The following is an 18,071-nucleotide window of genomic DNA, read 5'->3' on the forward strand; positions in this document are numbered from 1 at the left end:
CAAATTTTAGCTCTGTCCCTCTGAATCCCTCCAAAAACTACTGACTTTGGCCAGAAAGGTGGTGAATTACACTTAATGAATAATGACAATAATTAAGAGTTAGACACTTCTTTTACTTCAGAAAACATGTATTAATTCATATGCTCTGATTCTCTCAATGTCTCAACTTAATGGCACTAATATTTTAAAGGTGCCCCTGATTGTCCCTGACTTTTTCTTGACTTTCCCTGAGTCTGTTCAAATATGTACCTGATTGGTTGAGAGGTCTGGCACAGGCAGAAACACAGAGGCATATCAGTCTTTCTGCTGTTACACACTGTGCAAATAGCTTTGGAAGGAGTTTCAGAAGCATACCATTATGTAGGAATACAACACTGAAATACAAATGGATGTAGCCATGTACTGGTAGCAACCAACTGTAAGAATGCCATTGCTCTATTGCTGAAAAGACCTGTATGGTACACAGACAAAAAATAACAGGCTATTTTCTGGCTATCATGTGGATAGGTCCACAGTTGGGAGTTACACAGACAGACTACTTGCCTTGATAAACTAACATGTACACAGCAACCCTGTAAGTCCCGCAAGATAAAATCCACACTATACTACTTACGCTCTCTGTACTTCTGCAACCCTACCCAAATGTAGAATATACCTGTGTGTGCAGGGTCTACCAAGAATGTAGGTACGCATACTCACAGTACTGAAATGTGTCCAGTTTTTTTCTGAGCAGCTTGTGCTGTCAAAACTAAAAAAGCACAAACTGTTTAGAACTGAGTAAATGAATATTCACAATATAGCAGTTCACAAACAATTCTTGTGCCAAAGGAATACATCTCAATAACTAGCGTTGTATGGCAGTTAATTGTAACAGTGGAAAAGAAAGTACATCTTTCCATGTATCTTGGGGTAGCATTTTGAGGGGTGAGTACATTTCTACGCTGACAAGTGGGTATTGGAAGCAGCAACATTAGGTCTGAGTACAAAATGTAAATCTCTGGCTACACCCATGGCTTCTGATATAAGAACTATACCAACCTTCTGTCTTAAACAATGATGTCCACAGCAAACAAGGATGATATCCATCTTGGAAAGCTGAAAGGGCCACGTCTACATGAGTCAGCAATTTATAGTAATGGGTTGCTATGACAGTGATTACTGCAATTACTACACAGCAGGCTGCATGCAATTAGCAACTGGTGGCCACTAATTGGAGCAGAGGCCATCACATGCTCATGTGCAAATTCTTACAAAAGCAGGCTGCAATCTCTGCCAACAAACTCAATCACTCTACTGCAGAGAGTGACAGAGAGAGACAGAGAGAGAGAGAGACAGAGCAAAGGAAAAATAAATATTACCAAATCATACAAAGGAAAGGTATGTGACACATATGTATTTACTGGCATGTAGTAGATGTTATTGAAGAATAGTCTACATAATGTGAACCATTCATATGTGGCAGCAGTACTTCTTTATGCACAGATGTTCTGCTTAACTACTGCTATGGACAATACTGTGTGTACTTGTGGGCAGTGTGACATACCTGTGAAATGTGTAGCTCAGCATTAAGTGTCAAAGATCTGGTCCATGTTATCTGTGTTCTGTACAGTAGTGTGGCCAATGGCTGTTGGGGGGATTAGCGCTAACATTATATAAACATGGGTGTGACAGAACAACACATGCATGATAGTCATATTAAAGTGTAGCTTAGCATTGGCAACTGCTGTAGCAGTCTAGTATGCTTATCTAGCATCTGTTGCCATATATACCCCCCTAATGTTAGTGTGTGTTCATATGTGACACCTGTTTGTGTTGCAGCATGGCCCAACAGTTCAGCTGTGAGGTCCAGGGGCTTACAACAGTGTGGACCTTGTGTGTGTATGCCACACACATACGGAGAAATATATATGTGTCATATATATTCACATCTGTATATGTGCATAGAGGAGGGGACATATTGCAACTGTTTGTGAACAGGGGAGATATATATGTTGGTGAAGGTTAGTATGCGCATACTTGTATGTAGGTTTTAGTGCATGACAAACAAGACAGCATACAGTGCTGGTATATGACATGTGGTGGTTAAACACTGTGGGTGGTTTGTTCAGTTTGCAATGTTGAAGCCAGTAAGGCCTGCTAAAGCTACCTGGGCTGTGAACACCTTCAATGCATTTATCCCAAGACTGTGCGATTATATTACATTACTGTACACCTTGCATCCTTTGTATAATTGATATTCTCACTATGAAAGGTGAAATGTATATGTGCCTACATATATATATATATATATATATATATATATATATATATATATATATATATATATATATATCTATGTAGACAAATGGATGTGTATATATGTGTGTGTGTGTATATATATATATATATATATATATATATATATATATATATATATATATATATATATATATACTCATACACACCTACATCTACTTGTTGCAATAGATTCTCTGCACTGTTGACTGACTGTGATGGTCAATATGTTTGTGAATATGTCAAAGATATGTATCTGTGGGATAGCTTAGTGGGAAACTGTTTATGTTATGGTATTATGGGTCCTTGCTTTGATCCTAGCAAAAGCTGTGTATTCTGTTGCTAGGCAGAACAAGTGCTATTGTATACAGTGTGATTAAGTCCCTTGGTTTTAACTAGGGTGTGTCATTGGAGACTATAGCACTACATCTATGATGGGTACCAATGTTGAATGTGGTGCTGCGATAGTGTTGTCGCCTCACAGTAAGACGTTGTCCTGTTTGATTCTCAGCTAGAGCATCTTCTGTGTGGAGACATGTGTGAATGGGCGTACCTTCGTTGAAAGTTGTGCATCAGGGCTGGCAACTCAGCACGTAAAAATCTACTGTCAATCATTAGCGGACCAGAGTTTCACTGTGGTGACCCCTAACTGGGAAAAGCCGAAAGACACAACAACAACCGATCTTGAATGCAAATCCTGTGTGTACTGTAGTACTACTTGAAGCTCTGAGCCTGTACAGTAAAGTATGGTACTTGTCCACATTGCTTGCATCCACTGTTTTGTGTGGTCCCTGTATTCATCACAGATTACATTTCTCAAGATTAAGGTTGTGTAAGTACTGACACACAGTACTTTATAGTACACACTGAAAGCTTATCTGGGTTGTCATACCTTTATGTCCTGTAATTATGTCTGATGTGTGTGTGGGTATGTCTGTAACATGTCCTTTGACATAAGTGTGGTAAAACATATAACTGCATATCTAGCAACATTCATAGTGTACTACAGCAGCATGTGACCTATATTCCCAATTGTGCACATATTTTGGCCACGGGTTTGGCATTAACAAGTTGTGTGGTATAATAGTACTACATTTACTGGACCTTACACTGATTGTGATGGATGATATATTTCTTTACACATCAGCTTGATGTATATCTGCTGTGGCTAGGTGGTGCATCGTGTTGCATACAGTGTGCCAGGTACTCTTGTATAGTCTTATATAGTGATTTTATTTTGTTGCTGTGCAGAACATGGTTCGTTAGATAGAGAGTGAGCAAGGCACTTTCAAGCAGTTGTGGGGTGAGCAATGATAAGTGGCAGTTACAGTGTTTCCCTCTCGGTTAGCTTAAGGCAGTTCAGTGATATCTGTACTGTATAATGTTAAATGTGCCATATGACTTGCTCAGACATATTTTTGTATTTATGTCTTCCAGGGATCATGGCCCATCGCAGGAACCCCAGTTACAGTAGTGCTGAAGATGATATCATTACTAGAAGTATGATTCAGCACTACCGTCTCATGTTCTCACGAACCAGCCAGGACCAGCAGGCACGTACTGCAATGTGACAAGATGTTGTCCACAGGGTCAATGAGGTAGACCTGCATAACCAGACATATGACCAGGTACGCCACCACTGCAGTGATCTTAAAACAGACATGTCTGTCAGCATGCCGCTGATGTGGGTAGACAACAGCTTGCAACAGGAGGTGATGTTAATATCCACCCCCCCCTCACCAGAGTGGAGGAGCTGCTCCTGATCCTGGTGGCACATGCCCAACAACAACAGCAGCAGACATACACCATGATGGAGGTTGGAGCCACCTAGCAAGCACACATGGAGCATGTAGGTAACATGTCATATCTGTAGACTACTGTTATCTGTATTGGTAGATCATGCATATGTGAGATGTGGAGTGTGTCATTCAAAGATGTGGAGCCTGCTGTTGTGCAATACTGATCATTTGGAACATAATCTGTAACCCTGTGAATGTAAACTGTTGTTGTACTGTAAGACTGTACACACACAGGAGCAATGCCACAGTTGTGGCCACTGACAAACTGTCTCATCTCTATGTAGGTCCCTCTGGAGTGACATCAAGACAGCGGACAGATGCTGGTGAGTGTGTTCTACATTTATTATTGTAAATAAAAAGTGCATGTCATAGTTAAGGTGTAGGCCATGTACACACGTAACACACCTACCCATAATGCATGCTGTGCATGTTTGGTGTAAGAGCATGCACATCTCACAAATGTGATTAGCTGCATCAAACACATGCAATACCCAGACCATCTCAAACAAATGTGGCTAGACTGTAGTGACCATTGAATAGGCAAAGTTGATACTCAACATGCACGTAACATACACATCTATGTCATACACAGAGCATTTTAACATGCTACACATAAAGGATTCCCAAACCCTCTGTAAAGACACAATCCAGTATCCAAAATCTCATCCACACATTGCATATAATATACCTGAGGGGTAGAGGCCTATCCTGGGGCATTTAAACACTCTGCAACACACTACACATTCATGTCAGGGAATGCTCCTTATTGGCCTCCTTACAAACTCACGTAACAACTGGTTGTGAAATGGTGAATTTAGCCAAGGTAGTGCAGTTCTGGCACAACATAATTAGTGCTGGTTTGTGAAACATTTGTAGCCTTGAGTGATCACCTGATGCTTCATGATGATGGTCTATGGTACTATACCCCATCCAGTTATTGTAACCACAGTACTACACATAGCTGTCATTGCTACACACCATAATGATGCGTGTGTGCACACATATGCACCTCTAAACAGTATGCATACCAATCACCATTTGCAAAACTGACACATATATGTCTTGTGATGCTATTGTGTGGCTAGGTCATATGACACATAGTGGGTATATGTAGTGTTTAAATATGCAGTTGTGTTTTAGCATGCCATGTCATGGATGAAACTGGCATGTCCACAATATGATCTACACTCACCATAAGTACCGTACTTTGGGTATGTGGCCGAATGGTATTCCATCAATTATCCATGCACCACTGATGATGTTGTGTGAATACTCATCATGCATGTGCTAAAAATGTGTCCACAATTATTTGCTAAAGATACAGAGGCTATAATCAGCATTGGATACCTATCTGACACACAGATACACATCCAGCAATGGTATGTACACTTGTGAGTTATGGTGCACAGTACATTACAGGGTTATGAATACATGCACAGCAATGTTGTGTCCATGTAAGCATTGTGTTCCAGGGGGAGGGCCATCACCTAATAACAAAACACATGCATCAAAGCCATGTATACTATTAGCAACAAGGACTGACTACACTTGCACTGCATGCTGTTGAGCAACACATGTCCTGTATGCTGACATGTGTGATATGACTGTTTTGCTTGTGATACAGTACCCCACCATCACCTGCTATTGTGTATGTTCTGTGATTGCTGATGTTGTGTGTGTCTGCTTCAGGGAGGAGTGTAGTTTTGTGTGTGCATGTGTGCATGTGTACATGTGTGCATGTGCGCACATGTGTGCATGTGCACATGTGTGCATGTGTGCATATGTGCATGTGTGCATGTGGTCTGAAGTCATGTTCAGGTCTTAAATTGTGTTTCCTGTTCTCTCTCACAGGTGCCGAGATGGGGCTGGTTCATTACAGCAGGGAACCTGATGTCACTGAGACAGACAATGATGATGAGGATAGGTGTGTTGAGGCACAGGCAGGTTTGTCAGGGTCAGTTGTTGGGCCACCAATTGACAGTACACAAGTCTCTACCCCATCCATACACACAGTCATACTGCCTGTACATTCATCATCACCATTGCCCTTAGCTGAGGGACAGTGTATGGTTGGCACTGGCTAAGACAATGTGGTATCTATGGCACATGTATCAGGACACAGCAACCATAGCCAGATGTCTGGAATAGTACCACATAGGCAGATGCCCACGGATTCTCATCAGAGCACTGCTGGTCATCATGCCCCTGGCAGACGTGCCACACCTCTTCTACCACATGCATGTTCCAGGCTGTCATGGAGGCACAGACATGAATGGAGCAGTACACCAAACAAAGGCTAAGGGCACAGAGGGTTCATTACACCTCTGTAAATGACAGTATCCATGATGTAGCAGGTGCCATACGTAACTACACTGAGGTCATTGATAGATGTTGGGGTGAGACATTGGATGTCCTCCACAATGTCATGTCCATGTATCAGGACAGTGCAGGATGGTTGAGACGTTGACATGGATGTATGCCAGCAACATCAGCAGCTGGGGGTCACCGTGGATGCCCAGCAAGTCACAGCCGCTCCCGTAGTACCAATACCAGCCCCAACAATGTTGGGGGGAGCTGTCCATAGACCATCCTAGCAGACCATGTGCACATGGTTCTGGCCAATCCCAGCAGGGACCTGGATCCAGTGGACATATGTCAACCCCTTCGGATAGTACCCAATCTGGATTAGCACCTGATACTGTCTGTAGCACCACTGCCAGGCACAGGTTCCATATCCATGGCTAGAGAAGGTGATCTGTAAAGCCTGCCAGGTACAGTCTGAAGCTGTCTCACAAATCCCTGTATATGGCAGCCACATGGTGGAACTGTGTGCATGCAGACACACTCACATAAACCAGAAACCTAGGGCAAACACATACCTGCACACATTACATCAACACTGGCCCATAACAGTACTCTTGGCCCTCACACACACACTCACACACACATGTCGATTGTACGGCTCAGTGTAGGCCTCTGGCAAACCAACAACACACCCTGTGCATATGACGAAACCTGTGCCTCCTCCTGTCATCTGTAACATTGATGCAGGAACAGGCTAACATGGTGCTGATGCACAGGGTGACATTAATAAAGTATAGCAATGGTTGGATGTGTAGCATGTTGTCAGCAGTAAAGTGTAATGATATCCTTGAAGGTGTAGCTGAACAGGCATGATACATTAAAGCTGTAATTAACAATGTTGTATTGTTTTCACCAGTATTTATTCCAATTGTGTTTTGTTTGCCCATGTGCCACTTGGCTGATGTGTGTAGTTGTGTCAGCATGTGTTATACAGTGGACAGTAAGTGTGGGATGTGTGCAACACAGGTTTGCAGGTGTCCATTTGTGAACATGGTGGAGGTGCACTGTCTGCATGTACATGCATATTGGACACATGGGCAGGGTGACATGCCCTGCATTGGCCAGTGTTAACACTCCATAGTTTCTCTTGGTGGCCATTATGCATTGTACTACACACATTTTGGAACTGGAGTACGCATGTGTGTATGACATGGGTTGACACTGTGCTGTGGGTGATGCTGTTGTTGCTATCTGTCATTGGTTTGCATTACTAATGCTAACACTGTCCCAACTGCATAATACTTTAGTAATGCACACTATTCACCTACAGGGTTGCATGGACCGTGCTATCACAAACACAAGAAATTCTCACTTATACAGTAAAAGTACATTAGTCTCATGGACCCCTGCCATAAACTAAATATATAATAGAAGGTGTGAAGTTGTACCAAAAAAGAGTTGCATACCAAGAAGGGATAACCTCTCTGGTCAGTATCATTGGGAAAATACAATCCCTCAATAAACTTAAAAGGCAAGCTTCAAAATACAAAATGGCAAGGATTCCAAAGGCAACACTAAATCTTTCTTTAGTGTTGTGTATAATGTACAGGGGAAATCTCAGATCGGGTCACAGTTAATGTAAATGGTCACAAAGTACACTTATCTGACTGACATTACCAATTTCTTGTCAGACAGTTTGAATGCGGATTTCACCACCCTGTCATTACATAAAGGCCACATTTCCAGACCTGAAGAATGTAAAACCTGATGATTCACAGACACTCTAGTTAAAACATCTCTTTACCAAAGTCCAAACCACAGTGGCAATGGTACTGGACAGTGTCCCTGGCTGTGTCATACACAAGCTGACATATGAAGTCACCATTCATCTAAACACTCTGTCCAGATGCAGCCTCTATACAGGTTACATACTTGTGGAATGATGCATGATAATAGTGTTCACAGTCTACAAGGGTTGAGCTACAACATCTTCTTCTTCTCCTTTCGGATGCTCACATTAGGGGTCACCACAGTAGATCATCTGTTTCCATTTCTTCCTGCCCTCTGCATCTTGTGCTGTCACACCATCCACCTGCATGTCCTCTCTCACCACAGTCATAAACTTCATCTTAGGCATTCCTCTTTTCCTGTTACCCGGTGGCTTCATCCTTAGCATCTATTTCACAATATACTCTGCATCCCTCCTCAGCACATGTACAAACCAACTCAAACCAACTTAATCCTGCCTATCTGGCTTGGTCTATTAACCTTCAAACCTGGGCTGACCCTCTAATATACTTATTCCTAAACCTGTCCACCCTTGTCACACCCAGTGCAAATGTTAACATAAATTGATTAAGGGTAGAACTACAACAGATCCTGGAAACTCTCACCCTATAAGCCAGACAAATGTTATCGGGAAGGCTATGGAGCACAGCATTATGGAACTCATTAACAGAGACATTATGAACTTGCAAACACTGCACCATACCCACTTAGGTTCTCTAAAGGCCAGATCATGGCTCCTACACCTAGTAGACTTCAAGCCAGTTAACAAGGCTATAGGTGAGGGAGGGGAGGTCCACACAGCCAAGCTATAGCTTACCAGTATTTCATACCCATCCCACATTCTGGTATTATACATAACCTCAACAGACTGACCATAAACGATTGTTACATGATGGATTGACAACTGATGCACATATGTAGGACACACAGTAACATTTGCAGCCTCCATGTACAATTCTATGCCAGTAACAAGTGGTATTCACCTGCACTCAGTCCTGGGACCACTCCTGTTTGGCATATAGCTTCCTTAGGTAAAAACAAACACAGTAGGGATATGTCTGCCCACGTTTGATGAAAATGCATACTGTGGGCTATACTTTATTCTCCAGATGGCACACACATCCTCCAAATAGGGTATCATAGAGACAGATACCTGGTGTCAAACTCATGCTGTAAAGCTATAAGCCAAAGAAAGCATAGTTATCCACATTTAGAAAACAAAGTATCCCCATAGTACAACATAGGTAGTAGCCCCCAAAATGTGGAACAGATACTAGAGTATACATAGAGCCATGTGTTTAGTCATCTCTCCTTTGATAATCACATTACCAAAGGGTTTTGGAATTCCCTCTGTGGAGCACATAATCAATAAAGGGTTTGCATGCAGATCCACAGAGGTTGTTGCACACCTATAATGATTAGTCATCTTTGCCAGACTTTGCTTGCTTTGGAACAGGATTCAAATATACCTCAAGTATAAACCCTCACTCACACTCTTCAATGGAAACCATGATGAGTGGATGTGAAACAGAAGACATAGCCCAGGGACCACTGCAGTGGCTAAGCTTGTCATTAGCATACAGAAGTGACCTAAGGTCTGGAAAGCGCCAGCATGCTCTGCAAAGATAACATATGCATTCTTGGAGAAAGCAGAGTACCCACCTATAAAATAATTGAGGTCACATGTATGTGTGTGTCTTTGCCCCACAGCTACCTTACATGTGTAATACACATACAGTTATCATTGTGATATGTCATACACTAGAAAAATCAAAACCCACTTCAAATTGACTAACGGTGTTACATACTCTCACACACCTCGAATGCACACAGTCAGCAAGTGTGAGATACAAACTCCTTCCTAAGTACATTATGACACTACAGCAGTATGCATTTACACAACATGCTATACACATTTCTGGGGTTGTGTCTTTCCACAGGTATATTTGTAGGGTGGTGACATCATCAGACTTGTCAAAGATGAGTATACCATTTTTAAGGGGTGTGAGTATTCTCCAAAAAGGTTGCTCTTACTCAGAGAGACACACACACAGTTGGCAAGTACAGGATTCAAACCCCTACCTAACTACATTATGATACTACAGCAATATTCATTTACATGGCATGCTATACACATCTCTGGGATTGCTCCTTTTCATAGGTATATTTGTAGGATGGTGACATCATCAGAATTGTCAAAGATGAGTATACCACTTTTAAGGGGTGTCAGTAGTCTCCAAAAAGGTTGCTCTCTCCCCAGGGAGAGACACACACACACACACACATGCACACACGCACACATGCACACACACATGCACACACACACACACACACACACACACACACAGACACACACACACATATACACACACACACACAGACACACAGACACACACACACACACACACACACACACACACACACACACACACACACACACACACACACACACACACACACACACACACACACTTGGCAAGTGCGGGGTTCTTAATCCAAACTAAGTATGTCTTTACTCTTCAGCAAGCAATATGGAGTTACAGGGTGCAGTACAGACATTACTTGCTGACAGTTTGCCCAAAGGTTTTTTCACATTTGCTAACCGCAGAAGGTTTATCATACTAGGTGTATTGTGAGTGTATTGTATGCATAGGCCATGACCATATCATATATGGGTCGATGCACCACATGCTGGCACACACAGGGTCAAACTGGTGGCTAAGCTCTGTCAACCCAGTACTGGACACTACAGTCAAGAGGAGTAGGGTCATACAACCACAACAACAACAGTCTCACATAGACCTACAATATAAGCACCAGCAAAACACACACATAAATACACATTACCAAACTCGGAGAATACAAATATTAATCTGAAAAAGAGAGAGTGTCCTCCTAAGCAGACAAGCAAGCAACATGCACCTTCAAGCACACGCCAGAAAACACATAATACACCAAAGCAGTGTGCCTCACAACCGGCCCTAAGGCAAAACAACATACCCAACACACTAGTAATAGGTGAATCCATAGTCAGGCACACAGATGTTCCACTCACTCGACTGGACAAGGGGAAGGTTACTGTCAGTTGTCTGTTAGGTGCTATGATCCGCCAAATAACATAAGCACTTACATAACTCCAGAACAGGTACATATATGACGTGTTCTTTGTACATGTCAGTGTGAATGATCTGAGACATACCTCCCAGGACAACATGACAAGAGATATATAGTAGCTCTATGATCATGTAGCCCAGGCTGGTATGACCCTGACCTTGAGTAGCATCTTACCTTCACCTACATGGTACTGCAATATAACAGAAAGACGATAAACTTCAACAATTGGCTGAGCTTCTGGTGTCATTCAAAGGGGATCCAGTCTCTGTTTGCCTGTGATGACATGATAGACAAGCCTCGTTGCTTCGCTACAGATGGTTTGCACCTGTCGCCCCTATGCTTCTGAATACTGGCCAAGGCTCTTGCTGTCCCCATATTACCTTTTTAGGCAAGGCTCAACGGTTCATAGGTTCATAGGACCTCCGGACATTAATGCCTGGATGAGTAGACCATTCTTGTTTACTAACGGCGCAGCTGTCAAAACACAGGAGGAACTGGCTGGAGGGAAGGCGTGTCTGACTTCCAAACTGCATTTGTTTGATCAAAAACTATTAAAACTACAGAAGTTGCAGTTGGAGTTAGCTTATTTCTGTGAATGCATCAAACTTAAAATCGTACCGAAGGGTTTAAGGGCTTGGCAGTACCCAACAGGTTTGCAAGATGGTTTACCTTTCCATCAAGACCTGTTATTATAATTTGATCAACATGGCAAGAAGTTATTGGAGCTCTTTTGCAAACATTACCAAAAAGATATAGATTGCCTGATAGGGGAAACTAATGCCTTGGACCTTTCAATCAAGGCAGACACAAACTTTGAACATTATCGTTTTGATCATGACCATATCTTTTCTAGTATAGATTCCCACTTGGAAAAATTACAGTCAACTAAAATAAGAAAACTAGATAGAGATATTTTGGCATACCGGAAGGGAACAGCCTATCCGAAGCCACCACAGTCACAAACTCAACACCTGATAGGCTGGCATCAGGGGTTGGACAACCCATCAGTGGAAGGGGAGGCTTCTGAAGGTTTCTTAACTGGAAACAATAACACGAGGATCAGAGAACCAGAATGGAGGAGCGAGAGGATAGCTAACAATTAAAATACTTAAAATAACAACCAGCAACTAAAAAAACAATGAAAGTTTTCAGAACCGAGTTCTGAATCACACTCCCCGGAGAGGGAACAAGGCTCTGAACAAACAGAACAAACGGAACAGCAACAAGGGGAGACAAGCAAGATGGTAAATAACCATGAGGACAGTGAACAGCCGACCTGCAAGGTACTAGTTAACTCTACAAATGACTTTAAAATTTACAATTTCTCAAATTTGGATATAGCCCCTGAGTTAATAGAAGTACTAGCAAAGGGTTACACTTTTGTTCCATCAGCACGAGCAGATATAGCGACCGTTCTGATTGATTTAAAAATGTTTGTAAGAAAACTGAATTTACGTGTACTAATGGGTAACACTGATATAATGAGACACCCATACAGTATACCTAGTACATATAATCCAACATTACATCCTGTTTTGAGTTTGTTTGAACAAATCTGTGAACTGGATATAAGAAACAGTTTGCAAAACATGAAGGGAAACAGAGGAAAATTGAATGTTAACAAAAATGAGTTATTCTTACTAAATTTACTCAGGGAAGCACCAGTACGGGTAATGCAACCCGGTAAGGGAGGGGGGCTGGTGATTATGGGCACTTTGGATTACTCTGAGAGGATGCAAAAAATGATAAATAGTGACACATACATAGAAGTGTCAAGAAATTAGTTAAATCTCGCTTATGCAAGAATAAGGACATTCCTATATGATATGTTTTTGGAAGCAAGAATAGAAGTGAACTTATTTAACTATTTATCAATGTTAGCACCAAAAATACCTTGCCTATTTGGCATCCCGAAAATCCATAAAAGCCTACAAGACCCCACAATGCGTCCCCTAGTAGATGCTATGGACAGAATTACGTATGCTTGTTCAAAGGTGGTGGATGAAATTTTAAAGAAGTATGTAGTGTATATGTAAAGATTCTTGGTCTTTCCTTATAGGTGTCAACAAAAATACCTTTTAATATAATTTTTTGACTATAGATGTTAGGGACCTTTACCCCTCCATCCTCCATGACCAGGGTCTGGATCGTACCCTTTCCTTACTAAAGGACAGGGCAGCCCCACATGATGAACTAAGGCTAGTGGAAGATTTGTTGGATATAGTCCTATCCTACAACTTTATTACTTTCAACAGCAAATACTACCAACAAAAGGTAGGAGTAGCCATGGGTTCACCATGTGGGGCTAGTTTTGCTAACCTGGTCATGGCCCATTGGGAAAGATAATGTTTACTATCAGATACACAGTGGCAGGCAATAATAAAATATTATACAAGATTTTTGGATGATATTTTTATTTTGTTTGAAGGAGAAGAAATGGATGCACAAGAATTTATAGCATACTTAAACTCAACCACTGATTTTTGAGATTTACTTCGACATTCTCTAAGGATAATATATCCTACCTGGATGTACAGCTTAAGAAAGATGGAACTGATAATTCTTTTACATCACAAATCTTTCGCAAGCCTACATATTCTAACACATTTCTTCACTTTACAAGTAATCATCCATTATCACAAAAGAGATCAGTAGTCAAAGGCCAATTAGTAAGAGCAGCCAGAATGTCCTCTAGGCTGGATGTGTTTCTGAGGGAATGTGGGTTTTTGTACCAGTTATTTTTACAAAGGGGTTACCCTACATCATTACTGCAAGATTTAGTAGAGAAAGTACAAAGTAAAAGAGATGCAGGAATTTATCCTCCACTCTTGACAGGGGTAAGCATTACTCAGGATACTATATCAGCGAGGACGAGGGAGTACAACCTTTGTAGTTTTATTTTTCAATACAGTATCAACGCAAAGGAGATAATTATGCTTATAAAGAAAAACTGGGGCATAATTATGGAAGACACACTATTATGCGACAAACTGGAAAATCAACCAGGTTTTATTTTTAAGAGGGGTGCTAACCTTGAACAAATTTTAGAAGGACAAAAACAACCATTTTCAGTGACGAAAGGCATGTTCAAATGCCAAATGTGTAATTACTGTAAATATATAGATGTGGGTGCAAGTTTTGAACTGAGAGGCAGGAAATTTACAACTAATTATAAGTTCGACTGCCAAAGTAAACAAGTAGTATATCTGGCAAAGTGTTTGGAATGCCTGGCCTTCTATGTTGGTAAAACCGACAGAAGGCTGAGGGAACGGATCTACGAACATGTATATAGTATAAGTAGAAATAAATTAGAAAACTCCTTGGCCAGACACATAAATAAACAAGTAGATCATAAATTTGTTTTCAGAGTCATAGATCACATCCCTCATGACGTGATGTACGTTGAAATTAGAAAGATTGGAATTATTGTGGCAATTAAGGTTAGACGCTGCCCATTTTCCAGGTATTAACGAGATATCTTCTTTGGCCTGCATTTTAAAACTCAGGAATTTAGCACGCTGATTAAAGAAAATTATCGAGTGAAATATCAGCAATTTTTAATGGAATTTTAACTTTTGTTTTAATGTTTTCTCTCCCTCCTTGGTACACGTCTTAGATATAATATATAATTTATGAGTTTATGGAACATCTCTGATTTGTATACAGGTTACAGGTTAATAAAAATTTTAAATGGATATTTAATACATAACTAAAATATGCTTTATTAAAATTTGATAGCTGAAATAATTTTTTAAATATTTTAGTATATTTATAACATATTTTTGGGTATTGTGTCGCATTTTTGCACTCCATTTGGGGACAAATACAGACATAGGGTATTATAGAAACTTGGACAAGTTGTTAGTAATAAGACCCTTGAGGGTTAAGTGCTAAATCAGTTAAGGAAGTTTAATTCAATAATTTAGTATCCAATGGGCTTGGATTTGTAAATCACATGTCTTTTAAAAAAATAGGTTTAAACTTCATTGACTGTTTGATACTTTTATCTGAAGAAGTTCTTTGTATTGTAAGGAGAACGAAAAGTGAGTGTACTGTTTTTTGCTTAATTAAACTACAACTACATCAACATCGGGTATCTTGGATTTTTATGTACTGGTCTGCCTAGAATCAGTGATTTTGTTGGACTGTGTTAGTTTGTTACTGTTTTTGGATTCTTGGGTTCATAGGTAGGTACTAGGCTATTGGCCCTGGGGCCTATACAAGCCCAGCCAAAAAGGTACCCTGGATTTTGCCACCCAAGAAATGTATTTTCCTGTGCCACTGTTGAGCAGAGACACAGAAGTGATCCCCAGGGTGAATGTCCTATTTCCCATCCAATCATCAAGATTTTTCTTGAAGAGTGCTAATGAGGAGCTTTGTTTGATATAGATAGGTAGTTTATTCTGGAGTATGGAAAGTCTCTGGGACAGGAATCTATCCCTCCGGCATGTTCTGTTTATTGTGGTGACAAGGTTTAGGTCCCTAGAACATGTAGCTCACAGGGACTGGGATTTCTTTAAGTGGAGCATGTCCAACAGCTCTGGGTTTGACATAGCTTTGTATGTTAGGCAGAGATCACCTCTGGGTAGGCAATATGCGACAGAGTAAAGCTTGAGTTTTTTGATACAGTCTGTGTAGGGCATGTGTTTGAGGCTGGTAATCCTCTTTGTGAGGTATTTCTGCAGCCTTTCCAGTTGTAGATGTCTTGTGAGGTATATACCAAAAGGGGCGTTGTACTCTATAATGGATCTAATGAGTGATGAGTAGAGGGGAACAATGACCTGTTTTTTTCCACATGAGAGACCTTTCTTGATGAGGTGTGCCATGTAGAAGTATTTCCTGTCTACTGTAGTGTTGTGATTATCAAAGGAGAGACTACTGTCCACTTGTGTCCGAAGGTCTCTTATCACACGTTCGGTGTTAAGTATACTACCACCTATGTTGTAGTTCATGGGTACAGAGTTTTTACCAAAGGGGATGACAATGCACTTTTGGCATTGAAATTGAGGCCATGGCTTTGACACTAGGCATCTGTCTCAGTGAAGCCCTTTTGTAGGATGTCCACATCATTACTAGTTTTGATTATGGCTCCTAGTTTGCAATCATCTTCAAACTTCATTAGACAAAGACCTTCTGTGTTAGCCTGCACTTCAGGGAAGTAGATACCAAACAGGACAGGACACAGGACTGAACCCTGTGGTGCTCCACTTGTCACTGGTCTGAAGTCGGATTTGGAGTCTGCTACTTTCACAGTGTGGGTTCTGTCAGTGAGCCAGTTGGCAACCCATCTTGTGACATAGGGATTTATACCTAGTTTAGTGAGTTTATCTATAATTCCAGAGTGGGGGATGGTGTCGAAAGCCTTGGCAAGATCTAGGTAGGCTGTGTGAACTACCTTACCCTTGTCTACTGCTTTGGTGACTGCTTCAAAGAAGTCTATCAGGTTTAGGAGACATGATCTGCCTTTTACAAATGCAAACTGGTTGGGGTCCAGAGTTTGGAGATTACCAATGTCTTTGTTTATAAGTTCCATGATGATACGTTCCATGGCCTTGCAGACCAGGCTCATCAGGCTAATGGGGCGCTAGTTCCCGGGGTCCGTGGTGGCTCTCCCCTTGTGTAGTGGGATAACCATTGCTGTGTGCCATTCAGCAGGCACAAATCCTGAGGTGAAGCTATGATTGAACATGATACTTAGGTGTGGTGCCAGTTCATTCTGTAGTTCATGTAGAATGCAGCCCGGGATGTTGTCTGGTCCCATGGATGCTGTGTTCTTGGCTTTGGAGAGTGTGGTTTTTACCTGTGCAGCCGTGATGACAGGAACTTTGCATTCTTCTGGTATAGAGATGGGCCCTTTAGGAGGTGAGGGGGGGTAAAGTTAGCAGTAAACCTATCTGCCAGGATGTTGGCAATATCAGTTGGGTCTGTATATTTAGTGCCATTGTGCTGTAACTCAGAGCAGATCTGAGTGTTGCCATTGAGATTCTTGACATAGCTATAGAATGCTTTGTGGTTGTCTTTATAATCAGTGGCGATTTTATTGTCATAACTAGCTTTGGAGAATTTTATCAGGGATCGCAGCTTCTTACTGAGGCTGACCAGGGAGCTCCTCCACTCATGGGATTTTACTCTCTTTTGCAACAGTTTCTTCCTTCTGTTGTACAGTTTGTTTATGGCAGGGGACCAACAAATTGGCTTCCTTTTCTTGGAGGATAGTGTCTTGGTTCTGTTTGGTATAGCACAATCCATGCACTCATGTAAGTGCTTATAAAGTGCAATTGTGTAGGATTCAGTAGTCGTAACTGTATTGTCCATCTGCATGGGTGTCATGAAGTTCACCATTTCTGTCTTAAGAAGCATGAAGTTGGCTTTGGAGAAATATTTTTGCATGGTTTCCTTAATGGGGGTTGGGGGAAGAATGTGGGTATGTGGGGTAATTAGCTTATGGTCGGATCGGACCAATGAGGTGTTGACTTCAGGTGTGGAACACCGGTCATTCAGGACAAACCAAACCCCATAACCAACACAAATAACCACAAAGTGAGATAAATGCTACTCATTGCCAGAAGTCTCAGCCTCCAAATGCACACACTGGAGGCACTTCTCAGTATGGAGAATATTGATATCTGTGCAGTACCAGAAACCTAGTTCAAGGCTCCAGAGAGCACACCAGCACTACCAGGATACTACTCATTCCATACCTTCAAGCATCAGAACCTGGATCATAGCGCATAGGGTGGGGATGTATCCATATTCATCAAGGATACCGACACCTCTCTCTACATCCTCTCT

This window comes from Protopterus annectens, chromosome 4.part0, assembly GCF_019279795.1.
Source record: "Protopterus annectens isolate FY-2018-M chromosome 4.part0, PAN1.0, whole genome shotgun sequence".
NCBI lineage: Eukaryota > Metazoa > Chordata > Ceratodontiformes > Protopteridae > Protopterus > Protopterus annectens.